The following is a 22,022-nucleotide window of genomic DNA, read 5'->3' as shown; positions in this document are numbered from 1 at the left end:
ACACAAATCTTTTTAAATAGGCTGTCTAATTTATAGCATTGAAAGCTGCCTTCAGGAACTGAGAAGAATAACTAAATAGATTGATGAAGATTACCAAAAATACTCAAAGTAATCCCAAGAGCCTACTAGACATCCAATAATTTGTGATACTGCAAAAAGCACCCATTAACATAACAAAGCACATGCACACATTGATCATTTCTAATTTTCAGAGAAGTTTCCTCCCAGAACTGGAGTTCAGAGTACTCTGAGCTAGATATATTCTTTGCAGAATATTAACCAGGACTGTTCCTAAAAGATATTAAACTTGCTCCTTACTATACATAAATAGTACATTCAGACCATCAATCTCAACTAAATATTCAAAATTATCACTGTCAAATATACAGAACCAGCAATAGCACAAATGATAAACCCTAGGCTATTCCACACTGTCCACTTGCTCTCCTAACACGTATTTCTACTTTTTTTTTTTTTTTTTTTTTTTTTGAGGGAGATAGCAGAATTCTCATCTAAAGAAACAGTAGATTTATACTGCAGTAATAAGACTCTTGGTATACACCTCCCAAATACATTTGAATGACTTACTGTGACTCCTTAGAACTATATTGAATTCCTCATGAAAAAGCCATATTTATGAATCTGTTTTCAATACAGAATATAAAGAGATTTGTCAAGAAAAAGCTGCAATTTCAGTGGTGCAGAAAAACTGCAGCACTATTTGCTGAGCTAGTTCTGTGACCACGTTACAGATAGAGCTACAATTTTTCCACTGCATTGGCTATGGCAGCCTCAAACTTTCCGATCCTGGCTCCCCCACCAGCACATATATTGTGGATTTTGCACATCCCTCCGCTTTGTCTTACTGCTGCTGTTACTCTTTTGATCTGAAAAAAGTGAGAACCAGATGCATGAGCTTTGTAACCTATTTAACAAATCTTAAAGCTGCCCTATCAGGACGCAAGTGCTAAAGGGTTTTTGGAAAGTCTGTGTAAAGTATAGAGCCAGATTAGACCATCTGATAGAGATTTAGATCACAGTATACAGCTAGCATCTGTGTTTCAATCTGCACAACACTAATGGAAAAAATTTGACATATTTCATTGTGGAATGCCCTGAACAAACCAGAAGATCCAGCTAAATAAAGATTTAAATCCACTCAGTGCATTCACAGCATACAGCACACTGCATATTTGAAAGGGCAGAGGCAGAAAACATAATATACTGAACTCTTAAAATCAAGGAGTCTATTAATTCATCTTTATAACAAATCCAGGCTCTGGTTCATTGTAGCCATATGTTAACCAATATTTTGAGCATTCCTGACAGGTCTTGCGACAAATCTACTACTCACAAAAAGGCAGAGCTGATGAGTGCCTGCAGCGGCACGAGGGGCGCAGCCTTCCCCCGCCAGCTCCTTGGGGCCGAGGTGCCTACGGACACACCGACGGACACACGGACACGCAGCAGCGCTCCCGCCACCCCTCCGGTGCGGACACCGACTGCCTTCATCTCCCTTATCACCAAATATACCTGGACGCACAAAGCGCCTTGAGTAAAGTCTGAATTATTCAGTAGCCCACGGCGGCTGCCGCGTGAAGAGCGGGCGCCAGCCCTATCAGCTCGCACAACAGCACCACAGCACGTTCCCATTTCTGATTTTTGGTTTCTGCTGGTTAATGCAATGGTGAGTCACTGTGCGAACCACTCGTGGCTGGTCTCATCTTCTGAAAAGCACTAAAACTTTGGTCTCATTTAAGAGCTGATCCTATTGCCTCCAGCAGGGCAGTGGAGAGAGAAACACCCAAGCAAACTCTAAAAAAGCTATTTCTGTCTGGTAGCAGTCCATCTAAGGTAGTGAGAGGAACAGTTTGATTTCTCAGCAGGGAAGCCAACTCGAATGTCTCCACATTTTAGCCTGAGAGAATGAAGATGAAGGAGGTGAAAAATAATGAATAAGAAAAAATAAACAGAGAAGAACTAAAAATTAATTTGTCAGTATAGCAGAGAGAAGAGCCACACTGTAGAAATTCGGAGAAGAGAGACAGCAAATGAGGCAGCATAATACTGAAGGTAATAACAGATTGTGGAATAAAGACAAATGTCTTGAGGGCTTGGGACAATAAAGTAATTCTTGAAGACATTTTATAATGCTACAAAACTTAACATAAGGAAAAATACAGAAGCTATAAAAGCAAGAGAAATTGTAACGGAGAGGATAAAGATGAGACAACATAAAGATCAAAGAACATGATGCTTCAAGCAATAGGCAGCAATGTCAAAGATTTTTCCAAGCTCTGAATAAGCAAGAAAAAAGTTAAAGCTTGTCTCTGAACTGACCCATGCTGCTCTGAACACTATAAACTATTTTACTTCAGATGAGTTTAAAGGTACAGAAAACCAGAGAGCAGGATAAAACCTACTATGTTTTCCTACAGTGTTCTGCTATGAGCAGTGGAAGGTAGCTTCAAAGCTCCTGAAATCATGACCGTAGTGGGATATAGCGTATGGATATAGTGTGAAGGGAGTGATACCCCAAGCGAGTGGCTCTCTTGAACAAATCAGGTGGTGCTGAGGATCCAAGTTAGCCACTTAGAATTGAACCATTCTATTAGGTGAAGCAAAGCAGAGCTCAAATGCTCATGTTGGTGTGGGCACAAACTGCCAGGTTTGCATTCAGAGCCTTAAAGATCACTGAAGAAACAAAAAAGTCTATTTTATTCAGCTAAGTGTGCTGCACCTTTCCTCCTCTGCACGTACTGCTGTATTCAATGAAGTACAAGGATACACACAGTTATATATACATCGTTTTAACTGATGATGCTAATTCATACTGTGAAATCGAGTTTGGGTAGAAAGAGCAAAACTTAAGAATGGACAGAATTGAGGCAGTGAGAGCTGTAAATCTACTCATTCAACCACGGAAAAGTTTTCCATTAAAGATCTTTGTTTGACACCATCAGTCTGAAAAGAGACCTTGTGACCATTCTGCCAGTAGGTTATCAGGATCTTGAATCTGCCTTCAGTTTTATGGAAGGGAATACCTTTCTGTAGAAAGAGAAAAGGCCAGATGCAGTGCCCTGGCATTAAGATAAAATCAGTTTGTACAGCAACTGTCTCAGAGTTTGTACTTCTGAGAGAATATTTTATTGAATACTATTCCATTCCACTGTACAAACACTGCAACAGATACAAAACAAAAGGTTAAAAAAGTGAATTAGTATATGCCCTCACTTGAGCAGTGAGGAGAATGTCTTATTATACACTTCGCTGAACCTCTGTAATAAAATCCCTGTAACTATATGTTGCCATACATAAGTCAACAACAATATCTGGTAATGATCTGGCAACTGCCCAGCTCCTCTAACAGCAGTTTTACATGGCAGAATGGATGCAGACACGTTGCATGGAACAACGTCACGGCTGTTACTAAAGGCAATGCACACAAAAGGATCTCGATCAAGAATAATTCATCATTTTCAGATTTATTTTGAATTTCACATATTCATCAGAAAACCATCACTAGGCAACACACCAGGGAACAATGCCTTTCCTACAGAATTTTAAGCGAATCTGTTCTAAACAAGCATTCCTGCAAAGGACTTTCAAAGGGGCTGGAGACTCATTAGTGCCTCAGACCTCCCTCACTTCTTTTGCACCACAGCAAACCTGTCTTTGCTAAAAGATTTGTCAACTATCTACAAGTTTACACTCCTATAAGAATACAAATACATTCCACAGGACTTAAAACTAGACTGCACTCAAAAAAAAATCCTTTAATCCTATAGTTCAGCAGGAGTCGTCTAATGTCCTGCAGCTTTCCCAAGCTACCAGGTGGGCTTCTGGGGAACCTCCTCATCAGTCTTTGAGATACCACGTGCTACCCAGCCACAGTAGATGTCAGTGTTAGGGCGATGATTAATCACACCTGAGTTGGGCTCAATTTCCCTTAAAAGGCAAGCCAAAGACCTTATCAGTTTTAATACCCCTGGCAGACACTTTGGACCAGCATAACAAAGCTGCTCTATCTCTGCTCCATGACCTGAATTTGAATGGTTTTCTCTGGAACACTACACACAGAGGGACACACATACCCATACCATGCCCAAACCGGGTTATTATCCTCTGATAAACAATACTGCTACTTCTCCAAATTTCAAACTGATTTAATGGTGCTTCTTTTTTTTTGGATGTATACTGAGTGAAGTGGTCACATCCCAAGATGCTTGTTTTTCTACCGAATGCCCATTTTCTCCTACATTGATTACTGCATAAACCTCCTCTGCCTCCTAGTATCTACTATCACTCACAGTACTGTGTTACTAAATTGTAGGCAATAAAAATACCAGTGGGTTGAAATCTTTTAGATCATACATAAACTGTGATGTCTTGATCAACTAAAAATACTAAGTTTTATGTGCGAAGGCCTTTCTGGATCAGTTGTTATACTTTCAGTGTTCTTCCCCATGCTTTTGTCAGGTTTAGACATTTTGCACTGGGAAGCAATCAAAGACATATACAAAATACTCAATTAGACTACAGGAAAGCTATATGAAACCCATACTCTTTATGTAACGCTGCATAATTTTGCATATTAAAATTTGTATTTATCATTATACTTTGATCATTAGAAAAACAGCTACTGCTTTGTTATAATTTAATTTGTCCTTGTCTTATCTACTGAAGATGAGAGATAATTATGATTGCATATACAGAAGAATTCATGCAAAACTGTCACAGATAAAGACATCTTGTAAATTAAAAGGCAGGATAAACTACTGACATGCACTGGGCAGACTTGTTAGCATGAATAAAAAAGGTAACACAGAACTGAGCCTCAGCTACAGCTTTGAAAGTCTATTTTATAGAAAATTACTTGGAGGCTTGGGCAAATTCAACTGATATCTTTGTAGCGCTTCCATTTTTCGCTGCAGCAGAGAACTGCATTTTTATTAATATAAAAATTCATTTTTATTAAAAAACCTCAGGACATGGAGCAAGCAAGTACGTTAGTGGTACCAGGGGGTGTCATTCCCAGCGCTGTCAAGGATTTCAGGCTAATCTGATATGCTTTGTCTCCTCCCTCAGCATCTCTCCTCAGTGTATTCGTAAAAACAGCATGCTGGAAATCAAAGCCGGGCGAGCTCCTGCAGACAATGGCAGGCCCAAGGTTAGTTTGCTTTGTCCTCCCCATTGCCAAGCTATTCAGTGACTGCACAGAGTTTATGCTCTACACCCTCAGCTTGCTGGAATGTCTTAAAAGCCACGTTAATCAAGCTGCTCTCAGCTGATCTTTTGTTTTCCATATTTAGAAATATTTCTTCAAAGCACAATAATTCAGAGCACTTGAAGTACACAGGTTTGGAGTACAAGTGCTTGCTTTGCCACCGCTGGCCTTCTCTCTCATTAAGGAGCAGATTTGGAAAACTTTTTTCTTCAACTACACTAAAATCAATCTTTCGTTGCCAAACTTTACAGCACTGCCTATGAAAGGTCAAACATTTTTTTTTTATTCCATGACTGTCTCTGGGTGCTGGTACGAGTACTTGGTGAAAAACTGTCTTTTTATCAGAAGCAAAACTGCTTGCAGGATAATATAAAATTCATGGGGAAGAAGTCTATCAGAACCTGCCCTGCTAGTTATACTACTGACATGATGGAGGGCAGTGCCATCGTGGTGGCACTGATTCATTTTAAATGTCATTGCTTTAAAATGCCAGCAGTCGAGAGCCTCTGGACAGACTCTGTGCTCGTGTAAATCAGCCTAGCGCGGGCGACTTCAGCAGAACTCCAGCGGTCTAAAGCAATTGAAAACCTGGGCCTCCCTTCTCACTGGGGTGGGTGAAAGGACAAGTCAGTGAGATTTGATGGCACAGCAGTGAAACCTTGCTAAGCATGGATGGCACCACTGCTACCTAACACCACGGCATCTCCAGGCCTCTAACAAGCAAGACCTGCAAGAGCAGACACAGCCAAAACAGACCTTGAATGAGGCCTGTTGTCAGGCCAGTATTACTGGAGACTCCCATGACACCTAACTCTGTAAAAGATAATAGAATAAATTTTGGATGTGAATGGCACTGGAGAAGTGGAAGTTGCATTAGAAATATTCCCTCTAGCTGCTGGATCCTCCAACATTCCATATTGCAACCTCTTTCATCTGCTACTTTTTAACCAAACCTAACCAAAGCTGGTGCGTTCAACTTCAGGCAATTTAAATAAGCCCAGTGGAAAAGCTAGACTTGTTTACAGCTCAAAATGATATCAGCTAATTGCAATATGCAAACCAAGAACAATTAAAAAAAAATGAAATTAAAACTGGCTCAGAAACATAGTATTTTGACTGAGAAAATATAATAGTAATTTAACTATTATTAGACATTAAAGTCCTTTGGTTCAGAACTTCACTTATCCTATGGAATTCTGGCTTTGGTTACTTTGTTGCACAAAGAGAAATCAAATAAACTGCTATGACATTCCTAATAATTAAGACTCATATTTAACTGCTTAGATAAAGTTTCGTTATTCAGCTTTGTGTAAACAACATCACTATTGGAAAGCACTTCCTATATGAAAAGGTAAGAAGGGATCAAGTGATTTGAATTTGTCCTAACATCCATTTTCCTGCACAATTCTGAAGTGTTTTAAGATTACGGCCCTATAATCAGCAATGATCAAACATGTTTTAAAACTCCAACTTCATTTCATTTAAGTCCCTAATCCTGCATGAAGATTCCTAATTTAGATAACCAAATGCCATCAATATTGAACCTAACGATGGATACAGAAATTAAAGTTCTCAAGTACATTAAGCTAAAATACTATATGCATTTCAAACAGATCCAATATATGGCTCACAGGATTTAGCCTGGCTATTCCGTCCTCCCAATACCTCTTTTCCCCAGAACATAGAGGGGGAAAATCATCATGCCATCTTTCCTCCCACAGAGCCAATGATATTCCAACCGCGTTTGTTCTCAAGGAGCTGGCTCTGTAGCCCCTTCTCTTCACAGAAGGGCCTTCTCTGGCAGTAACCTATAGCGAACTTAGCTGAATGTGGGATTCTTAATTCCTTTTCCAATTAACCTATTCGCATGTGTTTCAGTAATTAGACAGCTTTGCCTGTCTAACAAGAAATGCTGCACTGCGCAAGACCAGGAGCCTATACGGTCCAGTAATGTGCCTTCAGCAAGCAGATAGGAGATGCCACTTGGGGAGAACACAGAAACCTCCATCCCACTCATACTCCCCCAGCACCCAGCCTTTTGTTTATCCTTTCCCTCAGTCTTCTATCAGTCACTGTATTTCAGCTAAGAGATTGACCTAAAATTGGCCAGTAAACACCTAATCAAAGTGTCTATGTTTCGATAGGAGACTCCATTAGCCTCACACTAGTACTAATGACACAACAATCCTGTGTTTCATCCACTGTCTCAGCTAACCCATGACTAGTGGACACCAGGTATGAGACTAGGCAAACACGTTGTTCACAAAGAGTCCCCCATACCCACCAAGACACCCCAGAGTGCTGCACTGCGGCGTCGGGACAGCTTGTTAGACTGTCAGTCTGATGACAGTCTGAAGACGAGAACAACATTCATCCACTTTTATTAGGAACAATTTACCATTTATCTATTTCTTATTTTCCAATTTGAAACACTAAACTAGAAAGTTTTCTCACCCCATTTTTTTATTGACAAACCACATGATTTTCCTTCCAATTTCAAGCATTCCAATATACCAATGCAGCCATTTCAGATCTATCTACTATATGCTGCCTTTAGTGAAGACTCATGCCAGAAAGAGGAAAGCTGAGCACTGGGAAATGATTGAATAAGTGTCTGCGGCACAGATCGGGCTTCAGAGGAATCTCTCCCTCTGCCAGCACCCCTGAGCTGCCACATTTGTCACTTTGCAGCTCCCTGAGAAGTGCAGCACCTCCTTCCACGAAGCCAAAACCTACAAAAACTGGGAAGAGAAGGTGGGAGGGGAAAGAGCAAAGCAAGCAGCAATATGCTGCTCTGGTGGGGCTCTGCTCGCTGCAGAGCGACCCCTCGCAAGGCCTTCAGAGAGACACTCCAGCCCCAGCCAGGGAAGAGACCAAAAGCCTGGCTGCTGGCAAGGTCACACTTTATTCCCAAAGCCAGGAAAGGAAACCACAGATTTTGCCTTGTGATGATCCTTGCATTAAATTAAAAATTGCCTTTAATCATTTTGAACCCTATGAATATATATATTTTTTGGACATACTGTTTCCTATATTGTGTGGAATTCTGATCAACATTCATAAAACTGATGGCTGAAATGCATGACACGCTATAGTATTTAGCATTTAAAACTGATTATTCTAATCCATCTGAAAAAAAAAAGTTCCCTATGAAAGTTAATTCCACCTGCCTTATTCTTTACACACCCAAAATTAAATAAAAATACTAAGAAGCTAAATCTGCTCGCAGAAACCATAGTGAAAACAGTCTATCTCCTTAATTTGGGTAAGCTACATTTCAGTATATTGAAACTTAATTAGCACTCTGTGGAGATAGCTGCAGTGTATAAGGAGTAGCCAGGCAGAACTTCAGTATCATTCCTCATTTCTGAAAGTCTAATATTAATAAAAAAAAAAATGCTGTTAATAAGGTGGCTCTTTGCTATGTCTTCTCCAGTCTGACTGCCCATCAGTGTGTTGCTTTTATGGCAAGCAAGCTACACTTTTTAAGACTTTCCATGACAGTGGCAGGTCTAATTCTGCAAGGCAGCCCCATGAATGGGAGAGCCCCTTGCAGGGCACAGAGCTGGGGGCGTTTGGCAAGGCAGGACCAAAGCAAGCAACGCAAGGGCAACACGCTCCTTCTCACAACCAAGCCAACATCAGTCTGGTCCATGACCCCTGATCACGAGACCTTACCTTGCAAGGCAGCAACCACCATCACATGTTCACAGCAACACTTTTTGGGAGCTGACAACAACAAAAATGGTTGAGTTCTAAGTAGTAAGCGGCTAAGCAGCAAGGATCTCACACAGAAGAGAACAACAGAAAAAGCAAAGCCTTGAACTGGTTAGAAGAGAATAAAGACAGGGCAATTAAACATGAAAGCACTCAAGGACATGACTAATTTTGCAAGTCCTAATTATACAACTGGAAAAAATCATAAGCAAAAATGTGAATTTCCCTTAGTAGTTCACTGAACATACTCAGCATGGCAGCTGAACGAGCTGCACAGCAGCTGAATCAGATGAGATTTTGATTTTCAGTTTTCAAATTTCCGTGCATTTTTTTTGAATGCTTTTTGAATTTTTTCGGTTCAAGATGAAACTACCTTTGCATGTGCTGTAGTCCTGTCCCATACTGCAGATGCAAATTCCAGTTTTAATCAGTTATATGACTGCAAACTTGTTGGCTACATAATATTAGAATTTATTAACTTTTCAGAGAGAAACCCTTACTAATAACAAATTTTCATACAAGCCTAATAAATTGCATAAAGAATTAGTACATAACTCTCCTCATACCACAAGTTAACTTCGTTTTTTTTAATCCAGAACTAGTCAATATGGACATCAGGCATCTAAACAATAATATCCAAAACAGTAGTTTCAAAAGTGTTATTTATCCAGTGGTTTATTTTCAAATATATAAAGTTTTTTCCATGTTTTTTTTCATCATGCTACCTTATCCTATTTCCCAGATACCAAGGTGTCCCTTATAGCTAGGTTTTTGAGAAGTTTTCCTCTTACATAAGTCACACAATCTGTACATAATATCCCTTCATAAATGCTATATCATACACCATGGGGTTAAAACACTTGCTGTTTATGCCACGAAAATTACGCCAGTGAATTGTGGCACAACACAGTTTTGTGATGTTCAAAGCTACCACAAAAACTCTTAATAAAACACTATTCTTAAAGACCTGTTTGAGCCTAAGCACAGGACTAAGCAAATGCCGCTCTGTTAACTTACTCCAAGCATCTCGAGGCCCAACACAGTTCTTCCCAAAGACACCAGTGGGATTTAGCTGTAAGAATCAAGTAGGATGCATGGAAAATAAAGGGAAGAATTATTTCTATATGAGTAACACAGCTGGCAATAATCTGCAATAATGTGGTTGAAGAGATATTAGCAAGCAATTAATATATCTGGTAGCATATGTCAGTAAGACATGACTGAAGAAAATAAAATTTATTATATTAAGTATCAAGACGGCACTCCATAGCATGGTAAATTTAAAATACTTTTTGTCATGTGACATCAAGCATATGGTACATTGCTGACTGGTGAATGACACAAACTTTGAAAGGTCATTATTACCCTAATGAGAAAACCTGACATAAAGGAATTAATTAGCTTTTAATTTATTTAGTATTAAGAAATAGAAAATAACACAGACTCCAGATGGTGGTTTGCAAAGTTAGGCAAAAGAGAAGTGGGAGGAGTCTTCTTTCATTTTTTCTGCATCTTGATACTTCATTCCAAGATGAAAACAGAAGAAAAAGATATTCAATTTTCTGTTATGAGAAAGCTTGCAATAAATCTATTAGATTTAAGGCTAGAATTAGGGTATTAGAATCTTAAGGAAAATGAGCTTATTCAATAAAAATTATTCCTAGTTCTTTCCCTTTCATAGCAAGCTTATAATATGTGAAGAAATGCAACTTTCCGAGCATCGAGCAAATCTGAAATACACACAAACCCAGGGACATTGCTGCAAAGGAGCAGCGTGCTCAGTGATGCGAAACTTGTTTGGGATTTTTTTTTTTTTTAATGAAATATAGACCTGGACTATGCTAGAAAAAAATCACAACTTTTGAAAGTTTAATTAACTTGAGCTATTAATTGTAACTATACTGATATATAGACAACAGCATCATTAATATATTGTATATAATAGAAAATTCAGACATACAGCACACCCAAGTGCTGCCTCTCTTGACATCTTCAACACGTGAAATGCAGACAGACTCGCTGACACCCTGCACAGTGAAGCTGACAGAGAGCACAGCCAGACACAAGAATGGGATTACCTTGCTGAGCAAACACTCCAACAAAAGATACAGATTAAGACAGATTTATCAGAAAAGAGCATAGCTCTAAAGGAAGTGCATATGAGGACAGACCGAACTGTCCAATAATGCAAACACATCAAAGCTCCTATTTTCCACAGCACTAAGTTAGAGAAAGGCACTCACATAAGCACAAAAAGAAAGAAAAAGAAAAAAAAAATCTAAATCTTCTCTTGCTACACGTCTGCAAGCCCAAAATCAATTATGCTTTTAAAGCAAACAGCAAATAAAGTTTTGGAATTTACGTCATAGGTAGGTTAAATATTTGGTATAAACAAGGAACGTCATCCCAAAAACTGCATTTTGTCATCACATAGAGTCCAGGTTGGCTTTAGTTCCTGTGTTGACTAAAATGACTCATGACAGGTTTATAGCATTAATTTCTTCTTCCACTGCACTCATGTTTTCTCCACAGCATAAATCACATTCCTAGTAATAGATAAGTTAAGACTCATATAGATCACTCTACTGGATTTTATATCACAACAAGTTATTGTTCTTATTGCACATCCAGGATGAGAGGCCTGAATGATCACAGCCCCTCTAACAGGAAATTGATACCGAGATAAAAGATGAGAACTGTAAATGCAATAATTTCCTAGGACCATATTACTAATTACCATATACTAATAGAGCTACAAGGATTTCTGCAGGATATTGCTGGTTTTCAAAAGACACTTACTCCTGCTAGTAACACCTGCTTTCAGTAACGTACTTTCAGACACGCAGATGGGCCTAAAGTGCATTTGTTTTTCAGGCTACAATCCGTAAGGCAAATTACACACCCTACCTGATCCCCAGGACCCTCCACATTTTCCCAGGACATAAACTGCAAAGCTTGCTCAGCTTCCCCATGTGGCCAAGCAAACTCCATTCATTCAGACTCTCAGAAGCTGAAGCAGACACAGCAGCCCCAGGCTATGAAAAGGAACAAAAAAAGATATAGATATATATATATATATATACTGCATTAAAGAAATAATTTTGGTATAGCTCAAAACCAAATTCCTGCTTCAAATCAGGCCTATGATGATAATGTTTACTTCGCATACTGCTCTGCTGAACTGAAAACTTTTATTAAGTGCGTTTCTGTTTTCTAAAATTATCATAACAGATGGATTTATAGATCTAAAATAGTAACGTAATTCTAATAATGAATTCAATATATACCTCAGTTTAAAGTTACAGTTCTAACAGACTAGTATCTGCTTTGAAAGCAGCAGTCCCCTAACTATGAAAGCAGCAGTCCCCTAACTAATATGTTTATGACCAACATAAGTTCCCCATATATACTCCCTAGTGCACATTGTGATGTCCTGACAGTTAAACCCATTCTGCAAATTTTCTTTCCTTATTCCTTTTTGCAAATAAATGCTTAGATTATGAAAAAAAGTTATTAAGATGATCGTGGTAGATTTGTGAAAAACAACAAAAAATAGATTTTAAAGTATTCTCTGATTCTTAGGAAAAAAAACTTGGGAGCTCAAGCTATTTGCATTCTTGAGATACAAGTCTTCATTTACATATAAATAAGAATACACATACACAATATCTATGCATTCACACACAAAATATTTAAAAGATATCCAACATTTATTCACCATTAGATTGATCCTTAAGAAATTAAATATGCTTTTTAATAGCCCTTTAATCTAACTTCATGTTCTTAAAAAATAAATATGTTCATATAATACTCTGTTCTAAAACAATTTTTACTCATGTATTTGCCAAAGACAACATCAGACAGAGTCAGGAAATGGCATTAGATTGAAAAATACAGCAGTTCAAAACAGATTAGCCAACCTGCTTTCCAAAGTTACGTTTCAAGGAAATATAAAACAATCTTTGTTTGCATTTCCATAAGACTATAAAGAATACATATTGAAACCCAGGTGGAATTAAACCATGCAGTGCTCCAGGGTGGATAGAAAGGACTCCCAGACGCGATCCCATCCTCAACTGGAGCCCTTCCGATGGCAGGGCAAGCGCGTGGGACAGAGCAACACATGGGAAATTAGACCTCCAAGTCACTACATACGTGTTGGAGCTACATTTAAGCAGCACCTCAAGACTAAGGGAGGTTTTACCATCTTGGGAGACGAGCATTAACCTTCAGCCTTTCCACAGCCACAGAATCAGGGTAACACAGTTCTCATAAAGAATAGTTTGACTGACACACGCATATAAATCGGAGAAAAAAAACAAACATGAAATTAATGCAGCGTTTCCATTTGTAGGAATATTGATTATTAAGTGGTAATGGATTTTATGGTTTAAAATATATTTTCTTTTTATTTAAAAATAAAGCGTTCACTAAGATGCCATTTTCAGCTGTCCTCCTTTAATATTTTTCTGCAGCTAGGTCATTACCACACACCTACTACTGATCTTGAATGCTTGGTTGACTTCTAGATTATCAGGTACCGCAAAAAAGGTCTCCTCGTGAGACATTCTGTTTTATTCACATGCCAAAGGTATTGCTTCACATTTAATAGAAGAGAAACCCAGGAATTCGGGTTTTGTTGATTTGTTTGTTTTTCTTCTTTGCAGGGCCAGTGTCCCCCACTAGTACATTTTAGGTGAAAAATATCATATGTAAGAACTTGAGCGTTTTTTTTTATCCATCCATAATATGCCTTAATTTTAACAATCAGAAAGTACAAAGAGGAATTAACTATCATTTAAGTGGAAAAAATCATGAACCAAACTGACTTCCTAGCCTTCCAAAGGCGTTATTTGCATTCAGAAATACTACAGATCCCATTCTCACAGTAGCCTCACTTCGTGATTCATGAGGTCACACTTTACACCCTGGTTGCTACAATAAGCAATAACCCTTTTATAAATTACCTGTTTCGTTCTACATTTAAATTTCAAAATTTCTCTCTTAGACAATATCGCACTGTACTGGAACGTATATTTCATCTTATCTGAGTATCAAGAACATATGTACTTGAAAAGTGCTAAAAAATTGCAAATTATTTCACATGAGTTGTTTCCTGGATAACAGATTCCTAAACATCAGAATACATTTTTATAAATATAAAATGGATGGATTAACTTGATTTTAGCTCATGAAGAATTCAAACATAAAAAACCCACAGCTTTCATTATACATAACAAAGTGCAGTGATGAGGAGATAATTGGGAAGATATGCAAATCACCATAAATTTGATACACATACATCAACTCAGCCATAGCTGAAGGGCTAATTCTGCTTACACGGCAAGCAGGCCTTTCTCGGCTTAGAGCACTGTCAAGTTATGCATATTGCTGAATAAAGCAAGAGATTGCACAGCCAGCCACGTAAAGCTTAAATCAGACTCTTAAATCTCCTCAGACTCCAGCCCTGAAGTGTCAATCAGTGGTGCTCTTCCTAACAAATCAATCCCGAATGCAAGCATAAGAGATACATATGGATTAAATGTTCTGCATGTTTCTCCTAATCTTCACTTCGCTCTGGGTTTTCTGGGGTTTTTGTTTGTTTGTTTTTTGTTTTTTTTTTTAATTGGTCCCCATCCCAATAATTCAACTTTGTGCTAATGTAATTCCTTTAGAAAAGAGATTTGAGTATTAAGTCTTTAACATATTAGTGATACAGCTCTAATAAGAGATCTAATAAGAGAATGTGATCTCTTTCTAAATATTTCTAAAATGATAACATTTCTTTTTTTTCTTAAATAACATATATTACTTGGTGTCCCCAAATACTCATCTTTAACCTTTGGAAGGTTTTCCTTGCGTTGTCAAACCTTACAGTGAGATCGCTCTGCTTTTAACCATTCATTTTAACCTTTCATTCTGTAATTTATACTTTGATATTCTAGCTCCTCTTCTTCTCTAAACTAAACAATGTAAACTAATCTTGTTTGGCTTATATTGCAGCTTTCAATTTCATTCAGAAAGTGATAAATAAGATTCTCCTATTGGACACGCCTCAAGTGAAATTTAGGAGACGTTCAAGCTGTGCTCAGAGGAGAAGCATAATGAATTAAGCAGTGAATTCCCAGAACCTGCCACGAGCGAGGGCACATAGGGCACTCATAAAACCCCAGCGCAAGCTCAATAGCCCATCTATCCCAAGAGCAGTCAGGTCCCACTGTAGGTAGTGAAGTGACATGAGAATCTAGTGGCTCATCCAGGTGGTCACAGCCACCTCTGCCCATCACAGCCATGCACGAGGCTCTGCCTCCGCAGAGCAGCTTGTCCAGCTCCAGAGGCTCGGGCTGGTCGCCCAGTGCAGGTCCCCATTCTGCAGAGGTTCGAGATGCTCTGCACCGCTATGGCCTCGCTCGGGGCTCACCAGCATGGAGACTTCTGCACTGCCCTTGCCCACAGAGGTGAATGTCACCCATAATGAATGCTTCCTCCACCAACAACATAGTAGAAGGTTTTTATGGATGTTTCCCCTTCCAAATTATTTCTCATTTAGTGTTATTTTAAGACAATGTATTTTCACAGAGTAAAACATAATAGTTTTCCATGCAGACTACAAAGACCTTTGAAGGGTGATGAAAAAATTATTTTCTAATAGGTGACCCCAGGATGATTCCATACAGTGCTGCTTCTGCCCTCTGCCTTTGAAACGTCACTTGTTTTCTGAGCTCCATACTCTCTTGATCAACATCTTTTAGAAAATGAAAGCGTTTTAGCACTCATATATACAAAAAAAAAGTAGTCCAAGAAAGCTTATTTTTATGCGAGTAAAAGCACATGCCAATTAGCCTTAATGGGTAAGTACCAACCTGAACAAATTCAAGGTCTTTTTGTACCTGGCATGGCATTTTCCTCCTTGTGCTAATTCCTTCCTGTTCTGTCAGAAGTATGCATGTACTTTAAAAAAATATTTCCCCAAATGTTCCTACTTTCCTCAAAAATGAAAAGCTTCTTTCAAGAGCGTAAGCTCAGAATATATTAAAAATGTCACATTGAATCTTCCAGCAATAGATATAGTTATCAGGGGTTTGATGTATGCTGTATATGCCTGGGAAGGATTGAGGTGCGTGAAGGACATTAGAACAGCAATCTACAGCTGGGACTGGACGTCAGAATTATTTAAGGGTTAATCCACATGAAATGCCAGCAGATAACCCCTCCAGATTGTCGTCAGCACATGGAAGCTGATTTCATAGGATCACTGTTTCCCAAGCACTCCAAATGCACCTGCAACTAATAATTTTGCAACTTCCTTATATTTGGGGACAGCTGCTTATTGCTCAGTTATTAACCTCATAGCACGTGGCATGCAGCTATTTGATTTAAACATGCTATTATTAACTTTTCATAATTATACTCCATAATTATTAACTTTTCCTGGTCCATGTTCAACTCCTTACATCGTACTCGATAATCATGATTCAAGAGCGAAGCCTATTTCAATTAATAATGGGCAAATCACATGACATGACTTGAAGTAAAGGAAACCGGTCTAATTGTCCTTTGGTAATTCCACTGTTTAAGCTAAATAAATCAAAACACTTTAACACATTAGAGGAATTAATTCACCTTTTTTAAAAGAAAAGAAAAACAGTATTTTGGAGGAAGGCCTCCCATGACCCCAGTTAAGTGATGCTTATCCCAGCAGCCCGACTCACGCGCCTGCTGGTGCAGAGGAGGAGGCAGGAGGGAGTGCAGCCTCCCTCGGCCACGCTGCAGCAGCAGGATCCGGGCCCGGGCAGGCACGGGAGCACAACCAGCCCCACGCACCAGCGAAGGCGAGGATGGAGCAGCGCCCATCCACCACCAAACAGCTCAGAAATACCAGAATTGTCACATCTGGCTTCTTTGTATGCTCCTGCTGGGGGCGGGGAGGGGGAAGAAAATGAAAAGTAAGGGTGTACCTGCGTTGTGATAATTAAATGCTTTTGTTAATAGACAGAAGCATCTTTTCCCTGTTCCGTGTGCTAGAAGCCTTTGCTTTGTTCAGTGCCACTAACTGTACTCTGAAACAGCAGAGCCTCTGCAAAGCATATGCCCAGCTAGGCAAAGTATATGCCCAGCTAGAAAGGACAGGGATGAAATGGCCATGTGTAGACCTCCAAAAAATATTTAGGAAAAGAAAAAGGCTATCAACATCCCAATTCACCATCAGCTAAAAAAGACTTCAAAAATATTCTAGATGCACTAGATAAACTCCTAATTGCACTTGCTGCTTGTCATAATTCTGCGAGTGGTGCGTGTCCGAAATGGATGTCCCTGCCACAGAGCATTACGAACTACATCCACCGAGGGAGCATCGCAGCACTGACCACTGTGGCACCACCAGAATCCACAGTGAACCCACGGCATCCGGGGAGACTGCTGTGGGGAGATGGGTGTCTCAGACTGGAGCCTGCAGAAGACATTCATTATCCCTGTGCAAACACAGGAAATACAGCGCTACTAAATCTCAGGAGTATACATGTGTCCTAAACCATGTTCTCTGACAACTTCAAGGTTATTTTAGGGACTCTTCCAACTAGTCACTGCCCAAGGGATACTAATGGTATCACACAAGAACAGAGGAAATATCTCCGCTCTGTCTCCTGCAGGAATGGTCCTGCAAGCAGAATTAAGGAACACTTTGCAAATAATCAAGGCAATGCTCATTTTGTGGTTCCGAATGGGACTTTGGCACTTATGTCTCACTCTGTCAACACGTTGGAAATGCTGGGTAGGCAAAGCCTTTACACCTAGGAAATCTTGGCAAAAGACACACATTGCTCCAAACCTAGGAAGCAACTTGAAAGACACGCGAGGGAAAGAGCTGCTCAGGATGTGTAATTTGCCCTTAGGTGCCTAAAAGGGAGACTGTGCTGTGCAATCACGAAAGCTTCAGAAAACTGAACGAATTACACTGAGCTCATCTCCATACTGGGTGAACTAGACTATGTCAACAACCAAGTCGCCCCGTGTCCAGGTGACTCAGAAATCCCTATTACACCCTGGCAGACCCTGGAGGCCCAAATCTCTTGGGGCCTCAAACACAGAATACAGAGCAATTACATTTCTAGGCAAGCTAGTAGCAAAGTTATAACTAGATCCTCTTCTATATTCATATGATTTAAATACACTGCTTTAAATTGGTCCTCTAAAATGTCTGTAGAACTTCTGAAACAGCTATCCCAGGGTAAGTAGTACTTTGAGAATCTATTGAGCCTGCTGTATCACTAGTCATCTTTGCGAACATCAAGAAATACTAAATTATTGATCCCGAGTTAATTCTGCTTGGGGAAGATGTGCTACTTAGCTGCATTTTTTAATTCACTTTCAAAGATAGACTTAAAAAGCACTGAGATGCAGGGAAAAAATCATTCATGGGCTTATTTACACATCATATTTGAACAAAAATAGCATAGTGGAAAGTAGTTTTCACAATAATAGTCGGTGAGCTAGTTACCATGTGAACTAAAACATCTCTCCTGTTCTCAGAAGTCAGGAAGTCTGTAAGTTTTCAAACCTTTGGCCTAAACATGACAATTATTGCAACATTTCTTGCTTCTTGTTCCAGAAAATCTCACTAGAAAATAAACAGTAGAGAAGATAAGCTATTGAGCTGGGCTCCTGAATCTGCTAGCGCTTTCATCAGGTCTTATATCCGTTAACCTTTCATAAATGTCAGTCTGGAAAGGAGGAGTTTCAACTACATCCCAATGCCAAAATTCCCAAACTACTTCTGCTAAATCACAGGCTTCAAACAACCATATTACCCCTGCAAAGAGCCGAGATATTCAAGAACAGTAGGTGGTATTACATTGCAGCTTCCTTCCTATATAATAAAACCACCTAGACTGCAAGTCACTTTCTCTCCTCCAATGCCCCATAAAGCATCATAACTGGTGAAATTACACGAGGAACAAAGTTGTCATTTAGAAACATAAGAAAACCACTGTTTTTAAAAAAAAAAAAGTTTAATTTTCTACTAAAATCACCAATATCTTTTACCATCTCCCTAAATTTTCTCATCAATTTTCATCTCTCTTAGCTAGGGGAAATATAACAAAACCCATATACTCAAGAAAAGAAAGTTTGCGCATATATTGCCATGGACTATTGCTATTTAATTGGGCATAAGTTATAACTCAAGTAAAAATGCCAACACTCTATAAACACTTTTATTAGCATATAGAAAGTTTTTTTTTTTTAAGGAAATATCAGTTCTCTGCCACTTGTTATTGGTTATCAGCTCTCAGAAATGTAATAATCTGCCTCACTCATCATCAATAAAGATTTTCCCCCATATAGAAATCCCGGTAAAATAACCATCTTTTATAACTAAAAGCTACTATCTGTTCAGCAAAAAAGGCAATCTTCTCTTCCCCTTTCAGGAATATAAAAAATTGCTTATGCTAAAGGCCGTGTGGGTACATGCTCTAATTCATAACTTCAATAACTAGAAAGAGAACATCAGACAAAAATGTGGCCATTTCACCAACGCAGTGACAGGAATCAGATATACTTTCTATCTTTGAATAATCAGCTACTGGAGAATTTAGACATAACTTTAAATAACAAAAAACAATCGAAGAGAATTTTAGAACTGTAGTCTGAAACCCTTAATTAGAGACACAAAAGAGCTGTTTTCAGCTACTGCAAGTCATCGTACCAACAGTATATTTTAAATACACAGAACTAGTATTAGACACAATGTTGGTCTAAAGCCTGAGTTTAAATTTTGATTTTCAAGAAAGATTCACATCTGATAATATAAGAATTCCAGTTCTCCTGTGTAGTACTGAATGAGCCCATTCTGGATTAAAGTATAACAAATAAAATTAATGGATCAGAAAAGGAAACTTAAAAGGACATACATGCTGCCTGAGGGTCAACAAGACCTCTTCTCAGCCCCCTTGCTGCACCCAATCTCCCTCCTCTTTGTTTTTTTCCTGCCTTTACAAACCTTTTCAAGGACTGGGATATTAGAAATGGTCTTTTGAGTCTGGTGTTGATGCACTGATGTGATTTAAAGTCCTTCAGGAGATGGTCAACACCAAAGAAAGAAACTTTTTGGTTAAGAAAAGAATGTAAAACATTTATCTATCACCATGATTTCTAACCTTGCCATTACATCCTCCTTTCGAACAACAGACCTGTTCAGAACACAATGTAGGGCACTACACAGATTTTAAATAGATCTGTAATATCTAGGTGTTACCTTAGCCTACCGGGGAGTTAACAGCAGGTATACGTGACACTGTATTATTCAGTACCTTAGAGTCAAAATTAAGACATCTTGAAACGTCCTGAGCTCCAGGTCTTCAGCACCTTACAGCTCCACTTGTAAGCTGAGAATTTGGTTTATTTGATGCGGATATCAGCTGCTCCAAGCTGCTCCCTGGAAATAATATCAGGCAGGAAATTGTTCCTCAGGCTGCAATTTACCCTAATGACACCGCTCTGCTCCGCACATTCTTGCTGGCGCTGGTGCCAGTCCCCGCGGCCGCAGAGCTGCCCTTGAGCACGCGCGTGGCCAGCTGCTTTCGTTGGTTATCACAGCGGGGGCACACGCTGCCCTCATGTCCTGCATGGGACACAGGGTAGCTCTTGCCCACAGTGTTGGGTTGATCCTTGTTACGGGATTCTGCTGCTTGGAATTAAGGTCCTGCATTATTGCAAGATATAGATAGTACTTTTGCTATAAGGGATGGTGATCGCATCTATTCCTGCCTATGCTGCAAGATCCCGTCCTGCAACACTCCTGCCTCTGTGGAGCAACTGGTGACGGTCCCAGGAAATGACTCTTCTACGTGTGCACATGGGGCAGCTCAACCCCAAGAAGTCCCATCAGTGCCACCAGAGCAGCCCATGTGTCTTCAAGCAACAGGGCAGCCTATGCAAGGAAAATGGGCTGCATCAGAGGAGCCAGCAGCTTTTTAATCACTCTTTCCTCCACATAGAGTCCGAAAAATTGTCACGCAAAAAGGAGTACAAGAAATAAAAGAAATACTACAAAAAATAAGGAAAGCTGCTCTAAAATGGTAAAATACTTCTATAGTCTTTTAGAGAGAGGGAGAGAGACTTACATACCCTCCACTAAAATTCATTTTAAAAAGTTACTCATGGAACAAGAACTTTCCTGTTCAGCTGAAACATTGTAGGGAAAAAGAGAGTACTAGCTGGTGCCGAGCATATAATGCTCTTTCTTGAGCAAAATATCTACACAAACAGTGTGGTTTGGAATGCCTTTTTTTCCCCCATTTTATCTCAAATATAAATTATTAAAATTAAATGTTTCATAAAATGATCTCTGGTCTGTTAACCACTACTAAATACAGCAATAACAAGGAGCTTAGTTGAATGTAAGTAGCATTATCTTATGTAGTCCCACTTAATGGTTGTTTAGTAACTCAATTTTCATTACTTTTGTTTAAATATTCATTTTATTTTTTTTATTTTTTATTTTTTTTTACAGAAAGGAAAAACATACACATTGTTACAACATTCCAAATTTATATTCTTCCCATGGTAGGATTTTAAATATGGAAAATTTGTTTTATTTATGCATATACAACAGGCCACCAACTATCCTGAAAAATGCAACAGGGGATCCATTTTTTCCCCCAACGCTTCACTGCTGAACAGTTTTATAGCTCTGTACTCATATCTGACGCCATTAAGAAGTTAGCACTGCTTCCACATGCAGACGCCACCACAAAGATGGGGATTAAAGACTAAGGCCACAGTTTATTCCCATTAACTGATGCAGGGGCAGCACCAGTGCACGGTTGTGCTCATGGAGGCCACAGATTGTGCGGGAACCAGAGCACAACCGCACGTCCAACACCGCCCACGCCTGGCGTTGGTTCAGTCTGAAGTTGCTATCACCTTATCAAGGGAAAAAAAAGAAATCACTGTTTCCCAGACACAAAGTTGCACATTAATAAATGATATATTTCTCTAAAAAGTTTACTTCTGAAAACTAATTTTTGTAAAAGAAGATGAAGCAAGGAGTCTGACAAGCGGACAAATCGGGAGAGAGAAG

The sequence above is a fragment of the Nothoprocta perdicaria genome, unplaced genomic scaffold, assembly GCF_003342845.1.
Source record: "Nothoprocta perdicaria isolate Ctin4 unplaced genomic scaffold, notPer1 scaffold_18, whole genome shotgun sequence".
In the NCBI taxonomy this organism is placed as follows: domain Eukaryota; kingdom Metazoa; phylum Chordata; class Aves; order Tinamiformes; family Tinamidae; genus Nothoprocta; species Nothoprocta perdicaria.
Note: the sequence above shows the minus strand (reverse complement) of the source record.